This window comes from Chrysochloris asiatica, unplaced genomic scaffold (genome assembly GCF_000296735.1).
Source record: "Chrysochloris asiatica unplaced genomic scaffold, ChrAsi1.0 scaffold00007, whole genome shotgun sequence".
In the NCBI taxonomy this organism is placed as follows: Eukaryota; Metazoa; Chordata; class Mammalia; order Afrosoricida; family Chrysochloridae; genus Chrysochloris; species Chrysochloris asiatica.
Genome location: NW_006408525.1, coordinates 32,900,660 through 32,907,051, shown reverse-complemented (window position 1 = coordinate 32,907,051; position 6,392 = coordinate 32,900,660). Strand labels below are relative to the sequence as shown.

General features: G+C 39.5%; 1 pseudogene; it reads right to left on the bottom strand.

Annotated features, from left to right (window-relative positions):
- Positions 1-4,352: 4,352 nt before the first annotated feature.
- Positions 4,353-4,891, bottom strand: LOC102831785 (annotated as a pseudogene).
- Between the last annotated feature and the right edge of the window lie 1,501 nt (positions 4,892-6,392).

The following is a 6,392-nucleotide window of genomic DNA, read 5'->3' as shown; positions in this document are numbered from 1 at the left end:
AACAACAACAACAACAGAGAAACCTTTAAGTGCCTAAAAAGGGACATCAGGGCACAACTTTGTCCATATGAAACTGCCCAAATTCTAGGGTATGACAATATAAGCACCCCTGAATTTTCTTCTCTGTATATAGATAGATAATTTTTATTCCATTAACTTTTTTTCTTTATTTCTCACCAATTTTACTCTTTTGTTATAGTTTCCTACCTTGTATCTACCAAGAAAGCCAAGTATGAACATTTGGGGTTTCAGGAATACATCATTTCTAAATATAGAAAGTCTTACTTTTTAATCAAAAAGATACTTAATTATCAGGGTCAAATGCCACAAAAACTAATAGTGAATAATTTAGGTTGACAGGGAATAGCTGCCAAGCTTCTGTAAAGAAAATTAAAAATACTAAAGTTTGTTTCAAACTAATGTATGTTCCACCCACCGTGGCTGTATCTAGTTTTCTCCTCTAATCTGAACCCTGAAGATTATATGCATGCCTAAAGAAATATTCTTTGATGGTTATCGGGGTGGGAGCAATTTACTGACTAAAGGGTAGACACGTATTAACTTGGGAGACAAGAAAAGCAATATTTACCTTTACTGCAAACATATCCATGAATGTGTTGGAGCATTTCTTTATTCTGAGTTACAACACAGTTAATCAAGTTACAATGAGAGGACATTATGGTAAACCATATGATTATCAGATTCAAAGTGGCCAATTCCAGTCCATCTCAGTTCACTAATGCCTAGGATATCAATCTTTAGGTGTTCCATTTCATTTTTGGCAACTTCCAATTTTCTTAGACTTGTACATTCCATGTTCTAATTATTAATGGATGTTTATAGCTGTTACTCCTTATTTTGAGTTGTGCCCCATCAGTAAATGCAGGTCCAGAATGCTCTACTCCATTTGTGACATCAAGATCAACTCTACTTTGAGGAAGCAACTTTTCTCCAGTTGCATTTTGAGTGCTTTCCAAGCTTAGGGGTTCATCTTCCAGCCCTCTGTCTGTCAATATTATGGTGCTAATACATACTGTTTCAATATTCAGTATTCTAGTGCTGACTGTGTCCCACAGTTATTCATAATGTTCTCAGGGGTTCAACATTCAGAAGTAGTCTGCCTCTCCTTCTTCCTAGTCTGTCTTAGTCTGGAAGCTCAGTTGAAAGCTCTCCACCATGGATGACACTGATGGGATTTAAAATACTAGTGGCATAGCTTCTGGCATCACAGCAACATGCAAGTCATCACAGTATGACAAACTGACAGACAAGTGGTGGTCAATTAAGCCTCATAATGTTGTTTTTTAAATACTAAGAATGACAACAAGCAATGCAAACTATAGCAAATATCTAAAATGAAATCTTATTAATTGTTGCCTTACCTTCAAATTCTGTAACTGGCTTACTTGTGTTCAAAACCTCCAAAATTTGTTTGAGACTTACTTCACTATTTTCTACAAAGCAAAATACAATGATTATGAAATGGCAAAGTACACATGCTATTGTTGTTGTACGCCATGGAGTTGGTTTTGACTCATAGCAAATCAATATAGAGTTTCTGAGTTGCAGCTGGTGGGTTTGAACTGAGGAGTTTTTGGTTAGCAGGCCAGTGATTATCACACAGCACCATACCAGGACTCATTAAATAATCATGGTAAGGGAGCAAGGGATGGGTACGTTTTGTAAATTTCTGAAAATTACCTGTATAAAAATCAATTAATTAAAGCATTTCACCCAAAATCTTTTCTCAAAATAAAAATCAGATTTTAACAATATTCATTTATTTATCTTAAATAATCTAGTTTATAACTGTTTTATAGATTTGAGGTTGACTCTTTAAAACATTTTTAGAAAAATATTATGAATTTTCATTAGCTTTTAATATGTCTTTATTTCATTATATGGTGTGGGGCTGTGGGTTAATGCGTTGGACTGCAAAGTCTGTTTGATCGGCAAGGTTGGTGGTTCAAGCTCACCAGCCGCTCCTTGGAAACCCTATACAGGATTGCTATAGGTTGGAACTAACTCAACAGCACTTAACAGCACAGCAATTTATCTAAAATTTTATATATATATACAACACATGTCCTAAGCACACAGAACTAACAAATACTTCATTCAACTCAATATACATTGCTCTTTCAAAAAGGACTCACCATCAATAGATGCTTGTTTCAGGATCTCCTGGACTGTCTTGCTACCTAATGGAACTCCAATACTCGTGAGTGTGGAGCACAGTTCATTTACAGGCATCTTCTCATTTCTGATCTTATCAATAGTTGCAATCTCTTGAAATAAATCTGTGAATATATGAAGGATAGAGAACAAATGATGACACTGGGCAGAGCCTTTTCTAAGACTTAATACCTGTCGCATGCAGAAAGCTAGGTGTATGATAGAGGAAATTATGAATTACAAGGATTTTTTTGCGGTGGCTCCATATGATAAGCGCTGGACTGTGAACCACAAAGTCAGTAGTGGTTCAAGCCCATCAGCCACTGTGGGAGAAAGATGATGTTTTCTGCTCTTGCAAAGATTTAAAGCCTCAGAAACCCTATACAGGGTCACTATGAGTTGAATCTGACTTGACAGAACTTAAAGCATATAAATGAGCTGTGTTTTTAGAAGTCAATTAAATAATAAACTCAATTTAAGATTCTTTTGTTGTTGTTGTTAAGTGCTGTGGAGTCAGTTTTGACTCATAGTGACTCTGTATAGGGTTTCCAAGGAGTGACTGGTGGATTTGAACCACTAACTTTGTGGTTAACAGTCCAGTGTTTATCCTACAGTGTCACATGACTTAGGTAAAAATTGAGTTTCGGCAAGATTTTATGTAAATCCACTTCTGTTATTAGTCATTAACTATTTCCTGAAAGGCATTTTTTGTTTGTTTGTTTGTTTGTTTGTTTGCTATGTCCTCAGGCTTTCAATGACCAGAAAGCATTTCAAGAACACTTTTGTAGTAGTTATTAAAATGAGGTCAAGCAGCAGAAATAGAAACCAAGTAGCTGAGGAAAGAAAAACTTTCAAATACATAAGCCTGCTATGGAGTTAAAAACACTAGGCCCTTAACTTACGGCCAGAGGGTGCACCAGGCAGCGGAACTACTATCTACAGTGAAAATACAAGAGATCAAACAAAAGGGACACGGATGAAAATCCTAGCACCCTGAACTTCAGTGGAAAGGTTAGGAAAGTAAATTGAATGCTTGCTGGGAGGAGAAACTGAGCAGGGACAGCAAGAGAGGATGAATGACTGGTGAACAGGCCTACAGACACAACGCAACCATCTTGAACTTTGTGAGCAGCTTTGGCAATAGAAAGTGGCCTGGAAGAGCCACACAGGTGATGGGAAAGATGCAATTCCTTTTTCCCCATACTCCTCTGAACCAGAGGTATGACCAGCTCCCATCCTTATCCACTCTCAGTGCAGACCCTGCTCCCAGGAGTTCCGAGCTGCATGGTTGTAAGGCATGACAGTGTGAGGCACAAACTGGCTGCACCACTTTGGTGCCTAGAATCAGGTGGGTGTGGCTCCAGACCTACAGAACCCACAGAGAAACCAGAGCAGCACTGTTATTGGTAAATGCTGTTGAGTTGATTCCAACTCATAGAAACTCATAGAACCCTATGGGGTTCCCGAGGAGTGACTGGTAAGTTTGAACTGCCAACCTTACAGTTCAAACCAACCTTGTGGTACAGTGCTTTATCCACAGCACCACACCAGGACTCCACAAAACTAGTCTAAGCAGAAACCCTCATAAGCAGCCCTCCTGCCCCCAGGTACCCTGTGATCCTAACAAACACTGAAACCAGCTCCATCAAAGGTGTGCAAGAACTACTTAACAGACTGAGTGCCTTGAACATAGATAACACCTAGGCCCTTAAGACCAGGGACTCCACAGTCACATTTCTCCTGCACCCACCTCGTGAGTTCCTTGACTGGCAGGAGCCACCCCAGAGTTTTCTACTCTATGGGTCCAACAGCTGCACTGGTTTTCTTGCTTTGGTTTGTGGTTTTTCACTTTTATTGTTTTTTTGTTTTTAGTAACAATATGCCTTTATTCTTTAACTTAAAAAAACAACTCTTAGTTTGTCCTCCAAAAGTTAATTAAAGCTGGTGACTGTTTTCTTTATGTTTCTCATGTCCAAGAGAAAGCCAAAATGCAGCCCTTAATTTAAAAAAAAAATAAATTACAAAGGGTTGGAATGGAGAAAAGGTGAGCTTTACTACAGACAAGATTCCACTTGTTAAAAAGCCTCCAAGCGGGCGTTCTTCCCAATGCATCTTGTAATGGATGCCAAGAGCTGAGAGGGTTCTATTTACAAATTCAAACAATGAATATTTCTAGGTTATTGGTAGATTCTCCTAGGCTCTCGGAGCACCACACCACCATCTGTCATTGCTTCCTGCAGTTGTTCGATTGAGTCTAAGGCTGCCTCCCAAGGGGTGGGTTGATAGACCATGAAGTTAATTCCTGCCTGTAAGCATCTCTCTGCCAGCACCCTTCCTACACTCACAAACCACCACGTTTCTGGTGCTATGTAAGTGCTTTTTGATAGTCCATTAATGAGTGGATGCCAAAACCACAATCTGGCCACTTAGATGCTCAACAAATGCTTCTGTATGATGTTGAGTGCTTATGACTCGTAACTGTGCCAAAACTCCCAAGAGGGCCACACTGTCTTCCAGCCCCGTTCTTTCCTGGCTACTGCCAAGAGCTCTAGATTCTGGGGGTTTCAGTTGGTGAATTCGGGGGCCACGGCTTCATTATACACAGGGTTCGCTTCAGGCTTCGCCGTCGGCTTGGACTGGTTGAGAGGGCAGCACCCACGAATTCAGTTTTTCTGCAAACGGACAGCAATGCCCAGAACCGAGACCGAAGCACCATTTCCGAAGGGAACCTTGCTTCCTCCTGCTCCCCAAGACCCTTCAGCTGCCCACAGGCGCCGCCATATTGACTCCGCGTTTTCATTGTTTTTGTTTGTTTAGTCCTCCTTCTCCTTTTTCTCTTTCCATTCCCTTGAATATTATCCTATCTCTGCGTTTGTTTTTCCTTCTTCTGTGTCTCATTTTCCCTATTCTTCTTTATTTTTCTTTTGATCTTTATTACTCTCTACTCGCTTTCTCTTTCCCTCTTCCCTCTCCCTGGTTTTTCTAAACGTTTTTAATTTCTTCCTTTTACTTTCTCTCTTATTTTTCTCTTCTATAGTTTCATTTTCCACTTAAGGAGCTCTGGTAGCGTTGTGGTTACAAGTTGGACTGCTAACCTCAAGGTCAGCAGTTTGAAACTCCCAGTGGTTCTCTGGGAGAAAGATGAGGCTTTCTGTTCCTATACAGATTTACAGCCTCGGAAACCCTGTACAGGGTCGCTATGGGTCGGAACTGACTCCACGGCACATAACAACAACAAGACTGTCCAATTCAAAATGGAAGATACCAGTGCATTTCAGCTCACTAATGCCTTTGTTGTTGTTATGTGCCGTGGAATCGATTCCGACTCATAGCGACCCTGTACAGGGTTTCCGAGGCTGTAAATCTTTACAGGAACAGAAAGCCTCGCTTTCTCCCGCGGAACAGCTGGTAGTTTCGAACTGCTGACCCTGAGGTTCACAGCCCGATTCATAACTAATGCCTAGGTTATCTATATTCAAGCATTCCATTTCATTTTTTACAACTTCCAATTTTCCTAGATTCATACTTGGTATATTCCACAGTTCAGTTATATGAGGCATGCCATATCAGCAAATGAAGACCCTAAAAGCTTTACTCCATTGTGTCATTAAGGTCTACTCTGCTTCGAGGAGATAACTTTTCCCAGTTATATTTTGAGTGCCTTCTAAACTGAAGGGTTTATCTTTCAGTAAACTAGCAGGAAAATGGTCCACTGCTTTTCCTAAGAAGTAGATCACCAGGTTCTTCTTTCTAGTGTAGCTTAGTCTGGAAGTTCTACTGAAACTTGTCCACCATAAGTAATATCTGGTATTCGAAATGCCAGTGGCATCACTTCCAGCATCACCATAGCACACAAGCCACCACAGTACAACAAACTGACAGACAAGTGACAGATGTTTCCCTCTAGGGTTAGAAAAATAAGCTTGTTGTAATAGAGAATAGAGTGAGATGTGTAGCTTTACTGAGACAAATAAATTTAACTATTAATTAAAGTACACTCAACATGTTAAACATGCTATACAATGGAATTAAAATAATCTTAGCAAATAGTCACACACTCTTAATAGTATTTAAAATATGTATGTTGGTGTCTAATATTAATTGAAATTCATATACTGGCCAGTTTTTGTAAAATACCTACTTATGCTTTAGAATGCAGTAAGTCAGATAAATACATGTATTAAAGACATTCCAAAGACCCCATGCTTTAAAAAAAA